The sequence below is a fragment of the Phoxinus phoxinus genome (assembly GCF_949152265.1).
Source record: "Phoxinus phoxinus genome assembly, chromosome: 11".
Taxonomy (NCBI): domain Eukaryota; kingdom Metazoa; phylum Chordata; class Actinopteri; order Cypriniformes; family Leuciscidae; genus Phoxinus; species Phoxinus phoxinus.
This window is the reverse complement of record NC_136886.1, coordinates 7,304,154-7,316,344: the sequence shown is the minus strand read 5'-3', so window position 1 is coordinate 7,316,344 and position 12,191 is coordinate 7,304,154. Positions and strand designations below refer to the sequence as shown.

General features: G+C 37.1%; 1 protein-coding gene across 1 annotated transcript in view; it reads right to left on the bottom strand.

Moving 5' to 3' along the window:
* Positions 1-12,191, bottom strand: part of ca16b (carbonic anhydrase XVI b) — a 122,908-nt gene that overhangs the window by 88,586 nt on the left and 22,131 nt on the right. Inside the window, exons 3-4 of the mRNA XM_079628378.1 lie at positions 6,430-6,471; positions 1,666-1,762 (exon numbers count right to left, since the gene is read on the bottom strand). The gene's annotated coding sequence lies outside the window, so the exon portion shown is untranslated. The remainder of the gene's footprint in view (positions 1-1,665; positions 1,763-6,429; positions 6,472-12,191) is intronic.

Sequence of the window (12,191 nt, the reverse complement as noted above, 5' to 3'; positions counted from 1 at the left end):
ACCAAATTACTAGTTTAAAATGGTACAAAAACGAAAGCAGTATGAATATAGGTTTAAGAGTTGTGAGTTAAAACTTGTAAGGGTTTAAGAGTTTCACATTCTCTGGTTAGTAATTTTTTTTCTTCGCTCCACTCCACTCATATCTACTGTTCCAGGCCGGCTTTCAGTCTGTGTGTTGTTAGTAACCACGGTCGGCATACTATTTCAGTGCAACAGCACTGTGAGATATTGCTTAATTGTATGCTTCTGTACTGTTGGGACAGCTCTTTATTTGTATATACTGATATCTCATATCAACTATATTTATTATAGTTGATTTTATATTTTTTATCCAAAGGATTTCAGGACATCGACTTATATCATGTCACCGTCAGCAAAACTCAATTGCATTGTCACTCTTCACTGGGAGAGTCAAAATTGCCCTGCAATGTAGACAGGAGGTTTACACGGCATATTCTGTGCTTCTCAGATTTCACCAGTCCTCAAATGTCCCACTTGCCGACAGTTCAGTTAAAACATTGTACAGCTATATTCAGTTATCCTGTCAGAAAAGCCATAGCTTCTATCCCTGCTTCACAGCCTGGCCTCAGACACGGCCGCTCTCCAAGGTGCTGAAAGTTTGCCAAGCTGTCATGCATTATCCATGGTGCTGGCGACTCCCCTTTCACGACAGTGTCCCTTATTAGGAGACTGTATGTATCATCTTTTGTAAATCACAGGGCAGTTGTTACCTTACACAGATATTTGTACTCGAGCTGGCCTTTCTTTCACTGGTATAACCTAATGTTTATTATTTTTGACTTAATAAAAACAGTTTATTTGTATGTTCCCTTAAATAGTCTAGCTCTACATTTGAGTATTAGATGAAGAATTCTTTATTATCTTTACAATAAGGTATAATTTGTTAAAGTGCCCCTATTATGCTATTTGAACCTTTCCTAATTTTGTTTTGGAGGTCTCCTAAAATAAGTTTACATGCATCAAAGGTAAAAAAAAAAAAAAATGAAACACTTAAATTTTCTCATAAAATACATTGCACATCACCTCATTTCTCACAACCCGATTTGTTCGAAGATTCAGTCTCTCTAAACCCCTCCTTACCGAGAGATTACTCTGCTCTGATTGGTCAGATGGCCCAGTCTGTTGTGATTGGTCTACCACTTACAGGCAAGTGTGGGGGGGGGGGGGGGGGGGGGGTCTGTATTAGTTAATGTTATTAAATAAATAAAAGCTGTAGATTTATTGTTCATTCTTAGTTCAATTAAACTAACGTAGTTCAATAATGAATCATTATTGTAAAATGTTACCTTGTCATTTTTTTAAATATTTTTTATTTATTTGTTAAAATCCAGAAAAACATACAATTTCACATGAGAATGAATTAATTTTGTCATCCATGTTGTGAGGTCAAGATCTGAGAGAGCTCTCATGGGCCAATGGTTCTCCATCACCCTGTCAGAGCTGTGAGTGGAATACTTTATCGCTAATTATCACTCCAAGGTTTTCTCACCAGTGCTCAAAGCCCATGTGTTTTTGTGAGACTCTGGTTTTCTCCTAAGACAGCCACAAAAACGGCTACGGGACAGGGAACAGCAGGGGAGTTTGGGAGAGCTGCCCAGCTGGACTTTAATTTGAAGAATCTGATTAAATTCGGTATTTAATTACCCTTCTCTCAGAGGAGCTGTTGGGGATTGTCACAGTGTTTTGAGCGTGTAGGGTGTGAGCCATCTGCCTGTACTTCTGGAGCGCTCTCTGGTGACCCCTGCAAAAAGAGGAAGAAATCATTTTCTCTTTCACACACACTCACCCCCCGTCCTTTATATATAGCAACTCTTTATTATTTTTTTCAGTTGATTTCACATGTTGACAGTTGCTGCATAATATATGGTGGAGCGCATCAATTATGTAGCATTTATTCAGGCAACAACTATACAGTATGTGAAATTCATTGAATCAGTGCAACCCTGCACATTGTAAATCTCAGGCATAGTCATAACTCACTGTTATGTACGCCAAATAATTCTTCCCAAAGGGGTCCTGTGAACATAGTTTATGGCACAGAGTGTGAAAAACATATAAAAGGATATAGAAAGTGCATGACTGGATTTGGTGGCATTCATAAAAGTTTAAAGACTCAGGTCAAAAATGAAGAGCAAAAAAAATTAAAAAAATCAAGCACCCACTTGAACGCAATGATACTTCATCGCATCATGCATTTTATATAATGGCATTTATTGATGAAAACTTCTTGTAGCCACATTTATTTGCGGCATGGCGCAAAGAAAACCACATGCAGAAATGGCTTCGAGAAAGTCAGAAAAAAAAAGAGCTTGGCCAGAAAAAGAAAAAAGTGATTGTCTGTTCACCTTGACATCAATGTGGCCTGCAATTAAAATATGAAAAAAAGCTTTAAAAAGACAGAGGGAACCTTTTGAAGATGAGCATTCGATGAGGATCAGCACAGCGATTCAACACTAGGTCATTATACAATTGGGAATGGCTCAAGTCAACCCAACAGAAAGGCATGTTAGAAAATTCTTAATGATGTTCGGATGATTCTGAAACCAAAGGGGGGCGGCTTGTTTTTTTTTCTCTCTCCGTGAATTATTATCTTGCCTTTCCCTTAGTGCTGATACTAATCAAAAACAGACGTGAAACCCTTATTAAGGACTTATCTGAATGTATCTTGGCAATCAGTCTGCCTCAACTCCGAGAGGGATATTTATGCAAATCGGATGCTTTGTCACCACGGTTTGTCATACATTATTTGTGAACTTCATAAAGAGCGCGGTTGCGGATGAAAATGTCTATAGCTTCTGGACGGCCGCATAATAACGCAGCCTATTTGTGAAGCCTAAGGTATCGCGGCCAAGATATGCATTTCTCTGGTCTGAGATATGCACACATATCCGCTTAAACGGAAAATGCGCCATTTGCATATATATCCAATTTAACATATTACATCATCACACCAGTGCATTCAATCCGCAGGAAAATCTACTTATCAGAACAGCATCCCCAACCTGATACACTAACCTGAGGAGGCTTGTCAAAATAAGTAGGAGATAAGAATAGGAGCTTTTCCTCTGCTTTCACAAGCCATAGCCCATAATTAGGCCATTTTGGGATTAGGGAATTTGAATTTCAGCAAAAATCTGCTGTGCCACTGCTGTTCCAAGACTGTTTTACATTTCTGCTTCAATGTGCCAATAGCCCTAGGCAGTGTGAGTTAAACATTTAGAAGGTACTGACTCCCAGACTTAGTCGTGATATGATATAGAGAGAGGTTAACCCAAAGAAGAAAGTATGAGGGCCAAAAAAGATGGCTTGTAAATTGAACAGTAATGTACTGTGTCAGTTTAGAAGCTGTGTTGGCATGGTATTACTTTTTTATTTTTTTACATAAAAAAAGCATTTGTCATCCAGACTATACAACATAGCTCCAGCAATTCCAAGGTCATGGGCTTGAATTCCAGTGAATGGATGAACTGATACAGCATCTACCTTAAATGCACTGCACGTCATTTTGAATAAAAGCATCTACCAAACAGTGCTGGGCAAGCTTCTCAAAAAATGAAAATGGCTACAAATTACTCAATAGAATCTAAGCTAAGCTGAAACTGAAAGTTTCACTTGTATCTTGCTACATTATTTTATGTGTGATCTATTAAATATAGCAAGAAAAAAAAATGTCATACCAATTTACAGAAATGTTATTAGTCAGGTCAATCACAGTCCTACAAAACACTGAAACAAGTTCTAACATACCCTAAAGCCTAACCATAACCTTAGTATAGTGCTAGTAGCACATTCTTATAGATTAGATCAGATCCATCCATGCTTTTTCTGAAGTCTTAACTTTTGTTGCCAGGTGACTGCATAATTGAGTTGACCAATGAAATTGGATACAGGGCGGGGTTTGTGGTTGAGCACTAGCCAATGGGATTAACACTTGCGCCGTAGTCCCGCCCATTGCTCAAATGCCCAGCTTTCAGACGCAAAATAAACTTCTTAATTTATAATAATTTTTCCTTAAAAAGTTGGGAGAAGAATTCATTTCAATTATAATGGTTCCTGTGCACGAGATGTGCATGTAATTATCATGCAATGAGCAAAGAGGTAGTTTGGAGGAACCGCCCACCCGATTAATTTGAACGAGTGAGTCGTTTGCGCTGACATTGCCTGATAACCTGTATGTCGATGATTCAGACTAGTTCAATTGAATCACTGCTTTATAGCGGATTTGACTTTGTTTCGTAACATCAACACATTTACTGAAACAACATTAAACCAACACAAAATGAATAACGACGCTATTGTCTTCTGTAGAGCTGCTTATAGCTGAATCACACTCATTTCATAACTAATGAACTATACTATACACAGTTATTGAAATGAACTGAAATGATTAAACACTGATCTGTCTTTTTTAGAACTGCTTTACTGCAGAATTTGAATGTCTCAAATTTGATAAGGTTTGCATCATTGATCATTATATAATGTTCATCACTGTAAAGCCGCTTTGAAACCATCTCTATTGCATGAAGTGCTATAAAAATAAAGGTGACTTGACTAAAAGAATCAATACAAATTATGATTCTAGACACCCAACAGAGAACGCTGTATGTGCATGTTCATTGCTTAAATATTGAGCTTCGTTGCTTAAACATTGAAGCTTTTCATAACACTATCCTGCTACTTAATCAATACAGTAGCTTGTATCCTAAAAAGATACACGATTTAAAAAGTAGCGATGGTAGGCTACTGCAGATCACATCACTGCTGCCATATGCATAAACGTACAATGTACAATACAATAAATGTACAAAGCATTTGGCAGTGCAGCACGAATCATTTAAAATTGCTGCAGTAAATAGCCGACTGTAATAAAGCGAAAAACTAAAAAAACAGGACTATATGGACTTACAATAAATGCTTTGCTCACACAGAACAAATTTAGGCGGCTTTAAAAGGTCAGAGGATTCATGAATGGTGGAACGTCAATGAATCTATAAGGTCTGTTAGTGTCATCTCTTCCGAACACCCTTTCCTCTCTTTTCTCACCCCTCGCCACCCCTAAAGCAATCTCTCTGTTTGTCAATATCTGTAACCATCAGTTCTCCCAAGGACATGCGAAAAGGAGGGTCAAATGCTGCCGCTCAACCTAATTATGCTGATGGCGGCAGGCAGCTAAAAGCCGGAAGGTTGTTAGCTTCCAGAAAAGTCCCTTTACTGTCCTCTGAACGGACACTCAGCATTGAGATTTCAATATGTTTGCTGTGCCAAATGGGCCCGCTGGGACTGATATACAGTTTGAGACAACATCAGAATCATCAAAGGAAATGTCTGTCGAATGCGCAATCAAAAATGCTGAGCTGATTTAATTTTATTAACTCGAAATGCTGTGATACACATATGAATAAATCAATATGCATGTAAATGGAGCCATGAATATATATATTTTTAAAAAAAACTGTTATATTTGCACATTTTGAAAGCTGCGGCTCATACTTTCTGATGAAAAACGGCCCATTTAAAAGAATCAGAGGCATTTGATACAACTCCACTATAAATCAGTGTAATAGCATGTGACTGCTTGACCAAACCTTTGATATATGACTACAGGACCTTAGCCACAACTCCTCCCTGTCTACAATGGGTTCAGTTTTCTGGATCTGCAGAACCGCACCATGACATGTACATTTTTGCGTTCTGAAATGAGAATTTTTTTTCAGTGAAACTGAAATGAGGCCAAAATGTTTTTTTTTAAAAAAAGACTAGTGTGGTAGACTTTACTTTATATATCTATATATAAATCATGACAGACATTACTTGGTAATGTCAACCCCCCATGTACCGTATCTTGACCAGATTCATAACATAATTTATGTAAAAATGAATAATGAAGATGAATCATTCATTTGAATAATTCACTTTTCATTAACTGAACTCAATGTCTGCAATGATGTGATGTGATTTTCCTGAGCGAATTGGATCTTGTATCTGCAAAACCATTCTATTTTACCCAGGCTTTTCCACTTTATCAGTGTATTAAGCAGAACTGATTGGAACACCTGCTCGGAGGTTGCCATTGTCACCCTGACCCGGCCAACAAGGTCAGATGAAACCGGCAGTTCTTTTCCCTCCAAAAACGACTAAAAGAAAGTTGAGGAGAGCCATGGATATAATTTTGTAGAATCTAGGACATTATGCATTGTTAATGTGCAATCTATATTTGTTTATGACTGCACTTGGAGGAAATGAATAATGGATGTTGTACTTGTATTCCCTATTGAAAATAAACAGCTCTAAAAACAATTAGCACCTCAAGTAGAGATGAGAATAAAATAGCCTGAGGGACAGTCATCACTGATTTTTATAAATACTTTTCCACTTTAGCTTAGCTGATATATTCCTAAGTACACTTACCTTTATTTTTAACTAGTAGCATGTGATCAGCATCCATGTTTACTAAAAGACATCAAACAATACAATTGGTTAGGGATAGGTTTAAATTACTGAACAACACAGCTTAACAACCCGTTCCCTCCCTATTTTCCAGTGTAAAAGTCACCACATCATATTTATGAAAATTCAATGGGATTTGTTCCTGCAGGCTAAAATAACTAATACTAAAATAATTCCCATATACCATTGCATTTGTAAGTGGCCAAAATTTAAGAACTTTGCTCTTTATTGTTTAATTTGTTACTTTTTAACATCATTCCGCATCCCTATGACCCTACTGTATAGGACAAGCAGTTTGGAAAATGGATGGACTTTAAACACACAGTTTATCAGCAGAATTGAGCTTTTTGGCCCCATTATGGCACTCTGCAATAACCGTTTTCTACCCACCATCCACTTTATTAATTATAAAGCTCTATGACTGTATACTTTGAGAAAAAGCACCACCTGCTCTGATAGGATTTTTTTGTGGGCCAACACATTCTAAGACAAACTGTTCATCTCTGAACATTAGCCGTGGCAGTTCTTCAATAAGCTTATAATTATAATAGATGGTGTTTGTCTGTTCTGAATCAATTGATTAGTGAATTGTGGTGTATTGTATTAACGCAGGAGTGTGGCAGATGATAAATCACTGAAACAAGATAACATTTCAGGTTTTGCTGCCATATTTCCTCTGCTGCAAAACCTAGCCAGTGCTTAACAGAAAATTCAGCTATTTAACATCAGTGGTTAAATATGAATTATTACATCTAGCATTTTAATATTGCTGATAAAACATCATACTGTAACATTATCCTGTCATTAAGAAGATGAAATTTAGGATCTTTACTTCTGATGCAGTGCAAGTACACCGTTTCATTTCTGATCTGACATTTTACTTTTGTTGTAAAGCAGATGCTAAAATTTAGCCACTTATAAATGAAGAATGAAGCACCTGGATGAGAAAGAAAAGAAAACCTATACATTTCCTTCTAGCTTTATACTGACAGAGGAGCACTTCCCCTCTACCCCCATCTTTTAATCATCTAATTTCTGCCAGACTCTCAATTACATGTGACAGTTGGCTTTCTGTTTGAACGAGGGCCACTTTATCTTTGTATGTCATGGTTTGTTAATCACATCTTTCTTCTATTCATGTCCAACCAGTTGAACAAAATCAAGAGGGAGGTCTACACAATCAAGAAAGCTATTTCAATATTTAAATGGATTGTTAAACTGAATTTTTCTGGTGGTACTTTTGCCCCTTTTGCACAGGTGTCCATCACACCACTAAAAGCAATAGAGCATTCAAATTCCTTCCACATTTTAAAGGGATGGTATAATGCCCCTTTGTACAAGATGTAAAATAAGTCTCTGATGTCCCCAGAGTGTGTATGTGAAGTTTAAGCTCAAAATACCCCACGGATAATTTTTTAATAGCATGTTAAAATTGTCCCTTTTTGAGGGTGAGCAAAAATGCGTTGTTTTGTGTGTGTCCCTTCAAATGCAAATGAGCTGCTGCTCCCGGGACAGAGGGCGGAGCTTCAAGAGCTCTTGTCCTTCCTTAGCAGCTTGCAGACACACACTAAAATGTCATTTTAAAATTGCTTTTGTGGAGTTAACTATCTCCAAGTAATTGATTAGCATATTCTGTCATGATAACCTATAAATCTCTTGTTTGGGAACTGTTGTGCAATGCTGCAGAGCGACATGTTAGTGCATTTGTGTCTGTATTGCAATAAATGTGAAAAGACGGATGCGACAGCTTGAGCAGACTCCCAAATGTGCTCTACTACAACAACTCTTCCTCTTCTCATGGACTCACCCCCTTTGTTGTGGGGCAGGGTTTATGTACATTTTAGGGTTTGTGATGTCACTAACCCAGGAGGAAGCTCGTGTAGTCCCTATCAGCCGTTTGTTGTAGTCCCTAAAAAGCCATTTCAGTAAAATCAAATCTCCCTTTGCTTTAAACTTTGAGCGTTGTTACTTTGCAGATGTTGTTTAGGCTCAAACAGCAACATTACACACTAACTAAAGGCAGAAAAGTGAAATCATAATCAACCACCGCTTTAAGTGCCGAAACAACAAATACATTGTGAATTTATATTGCTTTTATACAACAGCTCAATAAACAAAAAGGTAATACTAAGAGACTTACATTTTAGAAACCACTATTAATTTACCATTTGCTTTGTCTAGTTTTTGCTCCGTCAATGAAAATATGACCAAACAAAGCCACAACAGAATGAACAATTTCTGATATACAAATGTCCTAGACACGTTTTAAAATGACCTGCTGCACATTTCTAAAACTTCAGTTCCCTTTTTGAGTCACTTCATCAAATTTATGATAGTAATGTAAAATCTTTTTTTAGGTCATTTCATACTGTTGTAATATATTTCTAACAACACACACAGTAGTGGTAGTGAATGTGTTTGTACGAATCATTGAATGATTCAGTCAATTGATTCCTTCCTGAATAAATCAGTTTTTTTTCATTTGTTTCATTCCTAAATGAATTGGAATCAATTGAGTTATTCACTGACTCACTCATAATGTTTAATTCTTGAATGAATCAGCATGTTTAAACAAATTGACTCAATGGCTCACTTAAGACGCATAACAATAACCAGCAGAAAGAGGCACTAAAAAAAAAAATCACGAGGCCGTTCACTGCAAAGCCTATGGGTGGAGCTTGATGCCCAACTTCCCCTCTCTGGATATAATGGGTTGAGCTTGAAGGTCCAGCCACACCCTATCCCAAACATTATCCCTACACTAGGTCAAGCTCCACCCATTACATCCAGAAAGGTGGAGCTAGACATCATTTGGCTCTTCAGTGATCACCACATGGAAAAATCACCAGCTCAAATGAACAGACTAACAGACAGCCGGTCTTTTTAAAAAAAAAGGTTTTTGCTTACTCTCCCAAGAAAAGAGCCCAAGCCTCTAGCTCAAGAACCACTATACATTGACTATATTCAAGACTATTCTTGAATATAAATGATATAAAAATGCCACAAAAGAGCATTGCTTAATTATTGTAGTGCTAAGAAAACATAACATCTTGGAAGAGGTAAAAGTGTCACAGACATTCATTCTTTAAGCCTGCACGGAAGCTTTATTGGAGCTGAGCAAGTCAGCTGGATACTGGTCCATAGACCTCTGTATCTAAGATCTCCTCAAAGCTTTTTTAAATGTCCTTGCTCCGCAGTCACCAGCTCATGCTAATCTAATTCTACAAGCTCAATGTCTTCACTGAAGTTTGTGATATGCTGACATGGCATGCTGGTAATGATTTATGAACATGCCTTAATTGGAACCTTTGCTTACTCTGAATGTGCCAGAAATTCTGCTGGCATAAGCACATTTTAATCACCAAAGCATGTATAAGTTGTCTGGGACATTTGATTGAATTGTTAAAGCTGCATAAGCTGCATATACTGTACATGTAAATACACTGTATATTAAAAATGACTTGTGATATATAAAAAATGTAATCACTGTGGTTTAGAAAAAGTTTTTACTTGAAAACCGTTGAGTTTTGCCATGACCATGTGCTGTATCGTTAACTCTAGCATAAAATCAATATGTATGGCTGATCTTATATATTGTATTTTGAAACACCTGACCTATGGGCTTATGAAAGATGTAAGACATAAGAGAGTTCTTTGCATGAACAGGAGAATGAGGCAGGGCACGTTTATGGTTTGTCTTAAACACATGACATGATTGATGCTCAATGGTTCACTTTTTTGTCATTTAAATTCATCAGATTTATGATATCATTATAAAATCGTCATTTAGTCTATATTTCTCACCATTGAAATATATGTCTAACTTTTAACTTCAATTTTTTTAACTAAAACTCCATTCGTGTTTATTACCATGGTCGAAAACGTTGGGCATCTTCTCCAGTTCTGATACTGATTGATGGCATTCAAAGTTATTTGCCAGTAAAATTGGTTTCCAAGATTACATCATCATTCTTAATTACACAGAGTCGTTCATGTGAGGTGGCAACAGTTAATTGAAAACTAATTCCCTTAAGTGGACAAGACTGATTGCTGCCGAAAGTGTAGGTCAGCAGAACTTCTAAAACCCTCTCTAAGTACAACTGCCTTTGCCTTATAAATCACTTTTTAAACCACATACCTGAAATAAAAGAGTGAAACTGGATTATGCAAAAGGTTTAGGGCAAATCTAGATTCTGTGTAGTGATGTTGTGTTGCATAACACAACCCTTAAACTACAAAAGCAAAGTTTGTCAAGACTAACGTGTTAGTATGAGAAAGCTTAAAAAGATTTGAAAGTGTTGAATTTCAGGTGTTAAGTGGTTGCTAAAGTGTTCTAAAGGCCCCAATACACTTCAAGCGGAATTTTTGTGAAATCATTTCAAAAGCCTCAGCTTTCTTTGACATTGAAATCTTCTCTGGTTCATTTCTTCAGTTTAGTCCGTCAATGTCAGACGCGAGTAGAAACATTGACACACTGGAGAGCTGCTTTATAGTTGAAACTGAAGTTGTATTTCTAATCAAAAAAGTGATGCTGACACTTTCATGTTTTCATGTTTAATACGTGCTATATAAATGAGCATGACTAAACTTGACAGGATTGACGAATTACAGAGCTTGTGCAAACATATCCAACATTGCTATGATCAGATGTTTTCTTAACTGCGGTTTTCTCACCCCTGTTTTTTTGTGTGTGTTTATTTTGTTATTAAAGGGATAGATCACCCAAAAAAAAATTCTGTTATCAATTACTCGTTATGTCGTTCTAAACCTTTTAGACTTTCATTCATCTTCGGAACACAATTGAATATCTTTTTGATGAAATCTGAGAGCTTTCTGTCCCTCTATGGACAGCTACGCAACTGACACTTTGACTTTTGATTTTCTGAAGAGACACAATTGCTTTTTATGATGAACAGAAATTTAGGCTTTTATTCACATACAAACATTTAACTCACACAACAGTTGTGGTAAACGGAAAGCTTAAGCAAGTTTGCCTGACGTGGTGCGAGAACCAGTGAGGTTCTTTCTCAAGTATTATTTTTGAGCTTCAGCAAGAACCAATGAGGATTCTCATGTTACGCAACACGTTTGAGCTTCAGCAAGAACCAATGAGGATCATTCTCATGTTACGCAACACGTTTGAGCTTCTGCAAGAGGTTTGTTCTCACGAGTCAAGCAGGTTCCATTGAGCTTTTGTATATGTTCGCTGATAATGATTAAAGTTCATCATATAAAGCAATCATGTCTCTTCAGAAAATTTGGACTAAACCATCCATTAATATGGATTAGTTTTACAAACTCTTCATGAACTTTTTGAAGCGTTAAAGTGTCAGTTGCGTAGCTGTCAACGGAGGGACAGAAAGCTCTCAGATTTCAAAGACGTGAAACTCACTGAGTGGTCAGGGGTGTTCACTGATATGCTCACACAAAAATCGCTGCAAAAGATGCTTTCCAACAGGTTTTATCATAGTTTTATGATACCATAGTTTTATGGTTTTCTACCACAGAAACCGAAAATTCTCGGGCCAGCGGCATGTGTCCAAATTTCAATCTTAACCGTTCTATTTCATCAGAAACGATCTGAAAACAGGGCTTTAAGTGTAAAATACCGAACTTGTCCTTTAACAGTATATTGCGTATGTCAAACTTCTTTACCCTAAGCGAAGAACAAATAAGAATTTCACAGTGAGTATACCGGGGCCATCAAGTGGTTTCTTAAGAGT